The sequence below is a fragment of the Petromyzon marinus genome, unplaced genomic scaffold (genome assembly GCF_048934315.1).
Source record: "Petromyzon marinus isolate PM22_M1 ecotype Great Lakes invasive population unplaced genomic scaffold, UKy_Petmar_22M1.pri1.0 PM_G_Scaffold_17, whole genome shotgun sequence".
Lineage (NCBI taxonomy): Eukaryota > Metazoa > Chordata > Hyperoartia > Petromyzontiformes > Petromyzontidae > Petromyzon > Petromyzon marinus.
Genome location: NW_027422728.1, coordinates 2,310,493 through 2,324,769, shown reverse-complemented (window position 1 = coordinate 2,324,769; position 14,277 = coordinate 2,310,493).

The window sequence follows — 14,277 nt, the reverse complement described above, 5'->3', positions numbered from 1 at the left end:
TAAATAGGCTTATTTCAGCAACTTATGATTATTAAATATACTTATTTCAGCAACTTAGGATTATTAAATAGGCTTATTTCAGCAACTTAGACTTATTAAATAGCCTTATTTCAGCAACTTAGGCTTATTAAATAGGCTTATTTCAGCAACTTAGGCTTATTAAATAGCATTATTTCAGCAACTTAGACTTATTAAATAGGCTTATTTCAGCAACTTAGGCTTATTAAATAGGCTTATTCAGCAACTTAGGCTTATCAAATAGGCTTATTAAATAGGCTTATTTCAACAACTCAGGCTTATTAAATAGGCTTATTCAGCAACTTAGGCTTATTAAATAGGCTCATTAAATACTTATTAAATAATCTTATTAAACAGGCTTATTAAATAGACTTATTAAATAGGCTCAATAAATAGGCTTGTTAAATAGGCTCATCAAATATGCTTAATAAATAGGCTTATTAAATAGGCTCATTAAATAGGCTTATTAAATAGGCTTATTAAATAGACTCATTAAATAGGCTTATTAAATAGGCTTATTAAATAGGCTTAATAAATAGGCTTATTAAATAGGCTCAATAAATAGGCTTATTAAATAGGCTCATTAAATACTTATTAAATAGGCGTATTAAATAGACTTATTAAATAGACTTATTAAATAGCCTCATTAAATAGGCTTATTTTAGCAACTTAGGCTTATTAAATAGGCTTATTTCAGCAACTTAGACTTATTAAATAGCCTTATTTCAGCAACTTAGGCTTATTAAAAAGGCTCATTTAAGCAACTTAGGCTTATTAAATAGCCTTATTTCAGCAACGGAGACTTATTAAATAGGCTTATTCAGCAACTTAGGCTTATTAAATAGCCTTATTAAATAGGCTTATTTTAGCAACTTAGGCTCATTAAATAGGCTTATTTCAGCAACTTAGACTTATTAAAAAGCCTTATTTCAGCAACTTAGGTTTATGAAATAGGCTTATTTCAGCAACTTAGGCTTATTAAACAGCCTTATTAAATAGGCTTATTTCAGCAACTTGGGCTTATTAAATAGGCTTATTTCAGCAACTTAGACTTATTAAATAGGCTTATTAAGTAGGCGTATTAAATAGACTTATTAAATAGGCGTATGAAATGGGCTCAATAAATAGGCTTATTAAATAGGCTCAATAAATAGGCGTATTAAATAGGCTCAATAAATAGGCTCATTAAATAGGCTCAATAAATAGGCTTATTAAATAGGCTCATTAAATACTTATTAAATAGGCTTATTAATTAGACTTATTAAATAGACTTATTAAATAGGCTTATTAAATAGACTTATTAAATAGGCTTATTAAAAAGGCTTATTAAATAGACTTATTAAATAGGCTCATTAAATACTTATTAAATAGGTTTATTAAATAGGCCTATTAAATAGGCTCATTAAATAGGCTTATTAAATAGGCTTATTAAATAGGCTTATTAAATAGACTTATTAAATAGCCTCATTAAATAGGCTTATTTTAGCAACTTAGGCTTATTAAATAGGCTTAATTCAGCAACTTATGCTTATTAAATAGCCTTATTATATAGGCTTATTTCAGCAACTTAGGCTTATTAAATAAGCTTATTTCAGCAACTTAGACTTATTAAATAGGCCTATTAAATAGGCTTATTAAATAGACTTATTAAATAGGCTCATTAAATACTTATTAAATAGGCTTATTAAATAGGCTTATTAAATAGACTTATTAAATAGGCATATTAAATAGGCTTATTAAATAGGCTTATTAAATAGGCTTATTAAATAGGCTTATTAAATAGGCTTATTAAATAGGCTCAATAAATAGGCTTACTAAATAGGCTCAATAAATAGGCTTATTAAATAGGCTCAATAAATAGGCGTATTAAATAGGCTCAATAAATAGGCTTATTAAATAGGCTCATTAAATACTTATTAAATAGGCGTATTAAATAGACTTATTAAATAGACTTATTAAATAGGCTTATTAAATAAACGTTATTAAATAGGCTTATTAAAAAGGCTTATTAAATAGACTTAATAAATAGGCTCATTAAATACTTATTAAATAGGTTTATTAAATAGGCGTATTAAATAGGCTTATTAAATAGGCATATTAAATAGGCTTATTAAATAGGCTAATTAAATGGACTTATTAAATAGCCTCATTAAATAGGCTAATTTTAGCAACTTAGGCTTATTAAATAGGTTTATTTCAGCAACTTAGACTTATTAAATAGCCTTATTAAATAGGCTTATTTCAGCAACTTAGGCTTATTAAATAAGCTTATTTCAGCAACTTACGCTTATTAAATAGTCTTATTAAACAGGTTTATTTCAGCAACTTAGACTTATTAAATATACCTTTTTAAATAGGCTTAGTTCAGAAACTTAGGCTTTTTAAATAGGCTTATTTCAGCAACTTAGGCTCATTAAATAGCCTTATTAAATAGGCTTATTTCAGCAACTTAGGCTTATTAAAAAGCCTTATTAAATAGGCTTATTTTATCAACTTAGACTTATTAAATCGACTTATTAAATAGACATTTCAGCAACTTAGGCTCATTAAATATGCTTATGAAATATGCTTATTTCTGCAACTTAGACTTATTAGATAGGCCTATTAAATAGGCTTATTTTAGCAACTTAGGCTTATTAAATATGCTTATTTCAGCAACTTAGGCGTATTAAATAGCATTATTAAATAGGTTTATTTCTGCAACTTAGACTTATTAAATAGCCTTATTAAACAGGTTTATTTCAGCAATTTAGGCTTATTAAATAGCATTTTAAATAGGTTTATTTCAGCAACTTAGACTTATTAAATAGACCTTTTTATATAGGCTTAGTTCAGCAACGTAGGCTTATTAAATAGGCTTATTTCAGCAACTTATGCTTATTAAATAGCCTTATTAATCAGGTTTATTTCAGCAACTTAGGCGTATTAAATAGCATTTTTAAATAGGTTTATTTCAGCAACTTAGACTTATTAAATAGACCTTTTTAAATATGCTTAGTTCAGAAACTTAGGCTTATTAAATAGGCTTATTTCAGCAACTTAGGTTCATTAAATAGCCTCATTAAATAGGCTTATTTCAGCAACTTAGGCTCATTAAATAGCCTTATTAAATAGGCTTATTTTAGCAACTTAGACTTATTAAATCGACTTATTAAATAGACATTTCAGCAACTTAGGCTCATTAAATAGGCTTATGAAATATGCTTATTTCTGCAACTTAGACTTATTAGATAGGCCTATTAAATAGGCTTATTTCAGCAACTTAGTCTTATTAAATAGGCTTATTTCAGCAACTTATACTTATTAAAAAGCCTTATTTCAGCAACTTAGGCTTATGAAATAGGCTTATTTCAGCAAATTAGGCTTATTAAACAGCCTTATTAAATAGGCTTATTTCAGCAACTTGGGCTTATTAAATAGGCTTATTTCAGCAACTTAGACTTATTAAATAGGCTTATTAAGTAGGCTTAATAAATAGGCTTATTAAATAGACTTATTAAATAGCCTCATTAAATAGGCTTATTTTAGCAACTTAGGCTTATTAAATAGGCTTAATTCAGCAACTTATGCTTATTCAATAGCCTTATTATATAGGCTTATTTCAGCAACTTAGGCTTATTAAATAAGCTTATTTCAGCAACTTAGACTTATTAAATAGGCCTATTAAATAGACTTATTAAATAGACTTATTAAATAGGCTCATTAAATACTTATTAAATAGGCTTATTAAATAGGCTTATTAAATAGACTTATTAAATAGGCATATTAAATAGGCTTATTAAATAGGCTTATTAAATAGGCTTATTAAATAGGCTTATTAAATAGGCTTATTAAATAGGCTCAATAAATAGGCTTACTAAATAGGCTCAATAAATAGGCTTATTAAATAGGCACAATAAATAGGCGTATTAAATAGGCTCAATAAATAGGCTTATTAAATAGGCTCATTAAATACTTATTAAATAGGCGTATTAAATAGACTTATTAAATAGACTTATTAAATAGGCTTATTAAATAGACGTTATTAAATAGGCTTATTAAAAAGGCTTATTAAATAGACTTAATAAATATGCTCATTAAATACTTATTAAATAGGTTTATTAAATAGGCGTATTAAATAGGCTTATTAAATAGGCATATTAAATAGGCTTATTAAATAGGCTAATTAAATGGACTTATTAAATAGCCTCATTAAATAGGCTAATTTTAGCAACTTAGGCTTATTAAATAGGTTTATTTCAGCAACTTAGACTTATTAAATAGCCTTATTAAATAGGCTTATTTCAGCAACTTAGGCTTATTAAATAAGCTTATTTCAGCAACTTACGCTTATTAAATAGTCTTATTAAACAGGTTTATTTCAGCAACTTAGACTTATTAAATATACCTTTTTAAATAGGCTTAGTTCAGAAACTTAGGCTTTTTAAATAGGCTTATTTCAGCAACTTAGGCTCATTAAATATCCTTATTAAATAGGCTTATTTCAGCAACTTAGGCTTATTAAAAAGCCTTATTAAATAGGCTTATTTTATCAACTTAGACTTATTAAATCGACTTATTAAATAGACATTTCAGCAACTTAGGCTCATTAAATATGCTTATGAAATATGCTTATTTCTGCAACTTAGACTTATTAGATAGGCCTATTAAATAGGCTTATTTTAGCAACTTAGGCTTATTAAATATGCTTATTTCAGCAACTTAGGCGTATTAAATAGCATTATTAAATAGGTTTATTTCTGCAACTTAGACTTATTAAATAGCCTTATTAAACAGGTTTATTTCAGCAATTTAGGCTTATTAAATAGCATTTTAAATAGGTTTATTTCAGCAACTTAGACTTATTAAATAGACCTTTTTATATAGGCTTAGTTCAGCAACGTAGGCTTATTAAATAGGCTTATTTCAGCAACTTATGCTTATTAAATAGCCTTATTAATCAGGTTTATTTCAGCAACTTAGGCGTATTAAATAGTATTTTTAAATAGGTTTATTTCAGCAACTTAGACTTATTAAATAGACCTTTTTAAATATGCTTAGTTCAGAAACTTAGGCTTATTAAATAGGCTTATTTCAGCAACTTAGGTTCATTAAATAGCCTCATTAAATAGGCTTATTTCAGCAACTTAGGCTCATTAAATAGCCTTATTAAATAGGCTTATTTTAGCAACTTAGACTTATTAAATCGACTTATTAAATAGACATTTCAGCAACTTAGGCTCATTAAATAGGCTTATGAAATATGCTTATTTCTGCAACTTAGACTTATTAGATAGGCCTATTAAATAGGCTTATTTCAGCAACTTAGTCTTATTAAATAGGCTTATTTCAGCAACTTATATTTATTAAAAAGCCTTATTTCAGCAACTTAGGCTTATGAAATAGGCTTATTTCAGCAAATTAGGCTTATTAAACAGCCTTATTAAATAGGCTTATTTCAGCAACTTGGGCTTATTAAATAGGCTTATTTCAGCAACTTAGACTTATTAAATAGGCTTATTAAGTAGGCTTATTAAATAGACTTATTAAATAGGCGTATGAAATGGGCTCAATAAATAGGCTTACTAAATAGGCTCAATAAATAGGCTTATGAAATAGGCTCATTAAATACTTATTAAATAGGCGTATTAAATAGACTTATTAAATAGACTTATTAAATAGGCTAAAAAAATAGACTAGATTAAATAGGCTTATTAAAAAGGCTTATTAAATAGACTTAATAAATAGGCTCATTAAATACTTATTAAATAGGTTTATTAAATAGGCGTATTAAATAGGCTTATTAAATAGGCGTATTAAATAGCCTTATTAAATAGGCTTATTTCAGCAACTTAGGCTTAATAAATAAGCTTATTTCAGCAACTTACGCTTATTAAATAGCCTTATTAAACAGGTTTATTTCAGCAACTTAGGCTCATTAAATAGCCTTATTAAATAGGCTTATTTTATCAACTTAGACTTATTAAATCGACTTATTAAATAGACATTAAAGCAACTTAGGCTCATTAAATATGCTTATGAAATATGCTTATTTCTGCAACTTAGATTTATTAGATAGGCCTATTAAATAGGCATATTTTAGCAACTTAGGCTTATTAAATATGCTTATTTCAGCAACTTAGGCGTATTAAATAGCATTATTAAATAGGTTTATTTCTGCAACTTAGACTTATTAAATAGCCTTATTAAATAGGCTTATTTCAGCAACTTAGGCTTATTAAATAGGCTTATTTCAGCAACTTATGCTTATTAAATAGCCTTATTAAACACGTTTTATTTCAGCAATTTAGGCTTATTAAATAGCATTTTAAATAGGTTTATTTCAGCAACTTAGACTTATTAAATAGACCTTTTTATATAGGCTTAGTTCAGCAATGTAGGCTTATTAAACAGGCTTATTTCAGCAACTTATGCTTATTAAATAGCCTTATTAATCAGGTTTATTTCAGCAACTTAGGCGTATTAAATAGCATTTTTAAATAGGTTTATTTCAGCAACTTAGACTTATTAAATAGACCTTTTTAAATAGGCTTAGTTCAGAAACTTGGGCTTATTAAATAGGCTTATTTCAGCAACTTAGGTTCATTAAATAGCCTCATTAAATAGGCTTATTTCAGCAACTTAGCCTCATTAAATAGACTTATTAAATAGGCTTATTTTAGCAACTTAGACTTATTAAATTGACTTATTAAATAGACATTTCAGCAACTTAGGCTCATTAAATAGGCTTATGAAATATGCTTATTTCTGCAACTTAGACTTATTAGATAGGCCTATTAAATAGGCTTATTTCAGCAACTTAGGCTTATTAAATAGGCTTATTTCAGCAACTTAGACTTATTAAATAGCCTTATTTCAGCAACTTAGGCTTATTTAATAGGCTCATTTCAGCAACTTAGGCTTATTAAATAGCCTTAGTTCAGCAACTTAGACTTATTAAATAGGCTTATTCAGCAAATTAGGCGTATTAAATAGCCTTATTAAATAGGCTTATTTCAGCAACTTAGGCTTATTAAATAGACTTATTTCAGCAACTTAGACTTATTAAAAAGGCTTATTTCAGCAACTTATGCTTATGAAATAGGCTTTTCAGCAACTTAGGCTTATTAAATAGGCTTATTTCAGCAACTTAGACTTATTAAATAGGTCTATTAAATAGGCTTATTAAATAGACTGATTAAATAGGCTCATTAAATACTCATTAAATAGGCTTATTAAATAGGCTTATTAAATAGACTTATTAAATAGGCTCAATAAATAGGCTTATTAAATAGGCTTATTAAATAGGCTTATTAAATAGGCTCAATAAATAGGCTTATTAAATAGGCGTATTAAATAGGCGTATTAAATAGGCGTATTAAATAGGCTTATTAAATAGGCTTATTAAATGGACTTATTAAATAGCCTCATTAAATAGACTTATTTTAGCAACTTAGGCTTATTAAATAGGTTTATTTCAGCAACTTAGACTTATTAAATAGCCTTATTAAATGGGCTTATTTCAGCAACTTAGGCTTATTAAATAGGCTTATTCCAGCAACTTGCGCTTATTAAATAGCCTTATTAAACAGGTTTATTTCAGCAACTTAGGCTTATTAAATAGCCTTATTAAACAGGTTTATTTCAGCAATTTAGGCTTATTAAATAGCATTTTAAATAGGTTTATTTCAGCAACTTAGACTTATTAAATAGACCTTTTTATATAGGCTTAGTTCAGCAACGTAGGCTTATTAAATAGGCTTATTTCAGCAACTTATGCTTATTAAATAGCCTTATTAATCAGGTTTATTTCAGCAACTTAGGCGTATTAAATAGCATTTTTAAATAGGTTTATTTCAGCAACTTAGACTTATTAAATAGACCTTTTTAAATATGCTTAGTTCAGAAACTTAGGCTTATTAAATAGGCTTATTTCAGCAACTTAGGTTCATTAAATAGCCTCATTAAATAGGCTTATTTCAGCAACTTAGGCTCATTAAATAGCCTTATTAAATAGGCTTATTTTAGCAACTTAGACTTATTAAATCGACTTATTAAATAGACATTTCAGCAACTTAGGCTCATTAAATAGGCTTATGAAATATGCTTATTTCTGCAACTTAGACTTATTAGATAGGCCTATTAAATAGGCTTATTTCAGCAACTTAGTCTTATTAAATAGGCTTATTTCAGCAACTTATATTTATTAAAAAGCCTTATTTCAGCAACTTAGGCTTATGAAATAGGCTTATTTCAGCAAATTAGGCTTATTAAACAGCCTTATTAAATAGGCTTATTTCAGCAACTTGGGCTTATTAAATAGGCTTATTTCAGCAACTTAGACTTATTAAATAGGCTTATTAAGTAGGCTTATTAAATAGACTTATTAAATAGGCGTATGAAATGGGCTCAATAAATAGGCTTACTAAATAGGCTCAATAAATAGGCTTATGAAATAGGCTCATTAAATACTTATTAAATAGGCGTATTAAATAGACTTATTAAATAGACTTATTAAATAGGCTAAAAAAATAGACTAGATTAAATAGGCTTATTAAAAAGGCTTATTAAATAGACTTAATAAATAGGCTCATTAAATACTTATTAAATAGGTTTATTAAATAGGCGTATTAAATAGGCTTATTAAATAGGCGTATTAAATAGCCTTATTAAATAGGCTTATTTCAGCAACTTAGGCTTAATAAATAAGCTTATTTCAGCAACTTACGCTTATTAAATAGCCTTATTAAACAGGTTTATTTCAGCAACTTAGGCTCATTAAATAGCCTTATTAAATAGGCTTATTTTATCAACTTAGACTTATTAAATCGACTTATTAAATAGACATTAAAGCAACTTAGGCTGATTAAATATGCTTATGAAATATGCTTATTTCTGCAACTTAGATTTATTAGATAGGCCTATTAAATAGGCATATTTTAGCAACTTAGGCTTATTAAATATGCTTATTTCAGCAACTTAGGCGTATTAAATAGCATTATTAAATAGGTTTATTTCTGCAACTTAGACTTATTAAATAGCCTTATTAAATAGGCTTATTTCAGCAACTTAGGCTTATTAAATAGGCTTATTTCAGCAACTTATGCTTATTAAATAGCCTTATTAAACACGTTTTATTTCAGCAATTTAGGCTTATTAAATAGCATTTTAAATAGGTTTATTTCAGCAACTTAGACTTATTAAATAGACCTTTTTATATAGGCTTAGTTCAGCAATGTAGGCTTATTAAACAGGCTTATTTCAGCAACTTATGCTTATTAAATAGCCTTATTAATCAGGTTTATTTCAGCAACTTAGGCGTATTAAATAGCATTTTTAAATAGGTTTATTTCAGCAACTTAGACTTATTAAATAGACCTTTTTAAATAGGCTTAGTTCAGAAACTTGGGCTTATTAAATAGGCTTATTTCAGCAACTTAGGTTCATTAAATAGCCTCATTAAATAGGCTTATTTCAGCAACTTAGCCTCATTAAATAGACTTATTAAATAGGCTTATTTTAGCAACTTAGACTTATTAAATTGACTTATTAAATAGACATTTCAGCAACTTAGGCTCATTAAATAGGCTTATGAAATATGCTTATTTCTGCAACTTAGACTTATTAGATAGGCCTATTAAATAGGCTTATTTCAGCAACTTAGGCTTATTAAATAGGCTTATTTCAGCAACTTAGACTTATTAAATAGCCTTATTTCAGCAACTTAGGCTTATTTAATAGGCTCATTTCAGCAACTTAGGCTTATTAAATAGCCTTAGTTCAGCAACTTAGACTTATTAAATAGGCTTATTCAGCAAATTAGGCGTATTAAATAGCCTTATTAAATAGGCTTATTTCAGCAACTTAGGCTTATTAAATAGACTTATTTCAGCAACTTAGACTTATTAAAAAGGCTTATTTCAGCAACTTATGCTTATGAAATAGGCTTTTCAGCAACTTAGGCTTATTAAATAGGCTTATTTCAGCAACTTAGACTTATTAAATAGGTCTATTAAATAGGCTTATTAAATAGACTGATTAAATAGGCTCATTAAATACTCATTAAATAGGCTTATTAAATAGGCTTATTAAATAGACTTATTAAATAGGCTCAATAAATAGGCTTATTAAATAGGCTTATTAAATAGGCTTATTAAATAGGCTCAATAAATAGGCTTATTAAATAGGCGTATTAAATAGGCTTATTAAATAGGCGTATTAAATAGGCTTATTAAATAGGCTTATTAAATGGACTTATTAAATAGCCTCATTAAATAGACTTATTTTAGCAACTTAGGCTTATTAAATAGGTTTATTTCAGCAACTTAGACTTATTAAATAGCCTTATTAAATGGGCTTATTTCAGCAACTTAGGCTTATTAAATAGGCTTATTCCAGCAACTTGCGCTTATTAAATAGCCTTATTAAACAGGTTTATTTCAGCAACTTAGGCTTATTAAATAGCATTTTTAAATAGGTTTATTTCAGCAACTTAGACTTATTAAATATACCTTTTTAAATAGGCTTAGTTCAGAAACTTAGGCTTTTTAAATAGGCTTATTTCAGCAACTTAGGCTCATTAAATAGCCTTATTAAATAGGCTTATTTCAGCAACTTAGGCTTATTAAAAAGCCTTATTAAATAGGCTTATTTTATCAACTTAGACTTATTAAATCGACTTATTAAATAGACATTTCAGCAACTTAGGCTCATTAAATATGCTTATGAAATATGCTTATTTCTGCAACTTAGACTTATTAGATAGGCCTATTAAATAGGCTTATTTTAGCAACTTAGGCTTATTAAATATGCTTATTTCAGCAACTTAGGTGTATTAAATAGCATTATTAAATAGGTTTATTTCTGCAACTTAGACTTATTAAATAGCCTTTTTAAACAGGTTTATTTCAGCAATTTAGGCTTATTAAATAGCATTTTAAATAGGTTTATTTCAGCAACTTAGACTTATTAAATAGACCTTTTTATATAGGCTTAGTTCAGCAACGTAGGCTTATTAAATAGGCTTATTTCAGCAACTTATGCTTATTAAATAGCCTTATTAATCAGGTTTATTTCAGCAACTTAGGCGTATTAAATATCATTTTTAAATAGGTTCATTTCAGCAACTTAGAATTATTAAATAGACCTTTTTAAATATGCTTAGTTCAGAAACTTAGGCTTATTAAATAGGCTTATTTCAGCAACTTAGGTTCATTAAATAGCCTCATTAAATAGGCTTATTTCAGCAACTTAGGCTCATTAAATAGCCTTATTAAATAGGCTTATTTTAGCAACTTAGACTTATTAAATCGACTTATTAAATAGACATTTCAGCAACTTAGGCTCATTAAATAGGCTTATGAAATATGCTTATTTCTGCAACTTAGACTTATTAGATAGGCCTATTAAATAGGCTTATTTCAGCAACTTAGTCTTATTAAATAGGCTTATTTCAGCAACTTATACTTATTAAAAAGCCTTATTTCAGCAACTTAGGCTTATGAAATAGGCTTATTTCAGCAAATTAGGCTTATTAAACAGCCTTATTAAATAGGCTTATTTCAGCAACTTGGGCTTATTAAATAGGCTTATTTCAGCAACTTAGACTTATTAAATAGGCTTATTAAGTAGGCTTATTAAATAGACTGATTAAATAGGCGTATGAAATGGGCTCAATAAATAGGCTTACTAAATAGGCTCAATAAATAGGCTTATGAAATAGGCTCATTAAATACTTATTAAATAGGCGTATTAAAAAGACTTATTAAATAGACTTATTAAATAGGCTAAAAAAATAGACTAGATTAAATAGGCTTATTAAAAAGGCTTATTAAATAGACTTAATAAATAGGCTCATTAAATACTTATTAAATAGGTTTATTAAATAGGCGTATTAAATAGGCTTATTAAATAGGCGTATTAAATAGCCTTATTAAATAGGCTTATTTCAGCAACTTAGGCTTAATAAATAAGCTTATTTCAGCAACTTACGCTTATTAAATAGCCTTATTAAACAGGTTTATTTCAGCAACTTAGGCTCATTAAATAGCCTTATTAAATAGGCTTATTTTATCAACTTAGACTTATTAAATCGACTTATTAAATAGACATTAAAGCAACTTAGGCTCATTAAATATGCTTATGAAATATGCTTATTTCTGCAACTTAGATTTATTAGATAGGCCTATTAAATAGGCATATTTTAGCAACTTAGGCTTATTAAATATGCTTATTTCAGCAACTTAGGCGTATTAAATAGCATTATTAAATAGGTTTATTTCTGCAACTTAGACTTATTAAATAGCCTTATTAAATAGGCTTATTTCAGCAACTTAGGCTTATTAAATAGGCTTATTTCAGCAACTTATGCTTATTAAATAGCCTTATTAAACAGGTTTTATTTGAGCAATTTAGGCTTATTAAATAGCATTTTAAATAGGTTTATTTCAGCAACTTAGACTTATTAAATAGACCTTTTTATATAGGCTTAGTTCAGCAATGTAGGCTTATTAAACAGGCTTATTTCAGCAACTTATGCTTATTAAATAGCCTTATTAATCAGGTTTATTTCAGCAACTTAGGCGTATTAAATAGCATTTTTAAATAGGTTTATTTCAGCAACTTAGACTTATTAAATAGACCTTTTTAAATAGGCTTAGTTCAGAAACTTAGGCTTATTAAATAGGCTTATTTCAGCAACTTAGGTTCATTAAATAGCCTCATTAAATAGGCTTATTTCAGCAACTTAGCCTCATTAAATAGACTTATTAAATAGGCTTATTTTAGCAACTTAGACTTATTAAATTGACTTATTAAATAGACATTTCAGCAACTTAGGCTCATTAAATAGGCTTATGAAATATGCTTATTTATGCAACTTAGACTTATTAGATAGGCCTATTAAATAGGCTTATTTCAGCAACTTAGGCTTATTAAATAGGCTTATTTCAGCAACTTAGGCGTATTAAATAGCATTATTAAATAGGTTTATTTCTGCAACTTAGACTTATTAAATAGCCTTATTAAATAGGCTTATTTCAGCAACTTAGGCTTATTAAATAGGCTTATTTAAGCAACTTATGCTTATTAAATAGCCTTATTAAACAGGTTTATTTCAGCAATTAAGGCTTATTAAATAGCATTTTTAAATAGGTTTATTTCAGCAACTTAGACTTATTAAATATACCTTTTTATATAGGCTTAGTTCAGCAACGTAGGCTTATTAAATAGGCTTATTTCAGCAACTTATGCTTATTAAATAGCCTTATTAATCAGGTTTATTTCAGCAACTTAGGCGTATTAAATAACATTTTTAAATAGGTTTATTTCAGCAACTTAGACTTATTAAATAGACCTTTTTAAATAGGCTTAGTTCAGAAACTTCGGCTTATTAAATAGGCTTATTTCAGCAACTTAGGCTCATTAAATAGCCTCATTAAATAGGCTTATTTCAGCAACTTAGGCTTATTAATAGCCTTATTAAATAGGCTTATTTTAGCAACTTAGACTTATTAAATCGACTTATTAAATAGACATTTCAGCAACTTAGGCTCATTAAATAGGCTTATGAAATATGCTTATTTCTGCAACTTAGACTTATTAGATAGGCCTATTAAATAGGCTTATTTCAGCAACTTAGGCTTATTAAATAGGTTTATTTCAGCAACTTAGACTTATTAAATAGCCTTATTTCAGCAACTTAGGCTTATTAAATAGGCTCATTTCAGCAACTTAGGCTTATTAAATAGCCTTAGTTCAGCAACTTAGACTTATTAAATAGGCTTATTCAGCAACTTAGGCTTATTAAATAGCCTTATTAAATAGGCTTATTTCAGCAACTTAGGCTTATTAAATAGGTTTATTTCAGCAACTTAGACTTATTAAAAAGGCCTATTAAATAGGTTTATTAAATAGACTGATTAAATAGGCTCATCAAATACTCATTAAATAGGCTTATTAAATAGGCTTATTAAATAGACTTATTAAATAGGCTCAATAAATAGGCTTATTAAATAGGCTTATTAAACAGGCTCAATAAATAGGCTTATTAAATAGGCTTATTAAATAGGCTTATTAAATAGGCTTATTAAATAGACTTATTAAATAGGCGTATTAAATAGGCTTATTAAATAGACTTATTAAATAGCCCCATTAAATAGGCTTATTTGAGCAACTTAGGCTTTTTAAATAGGTTTATTTCAGCAACTTAGACTTATTAAATAGCCTTATTAAATAGGTTTATTTCAGCAACTTAGCCTTATTAAATAGGCTTATTTCAGC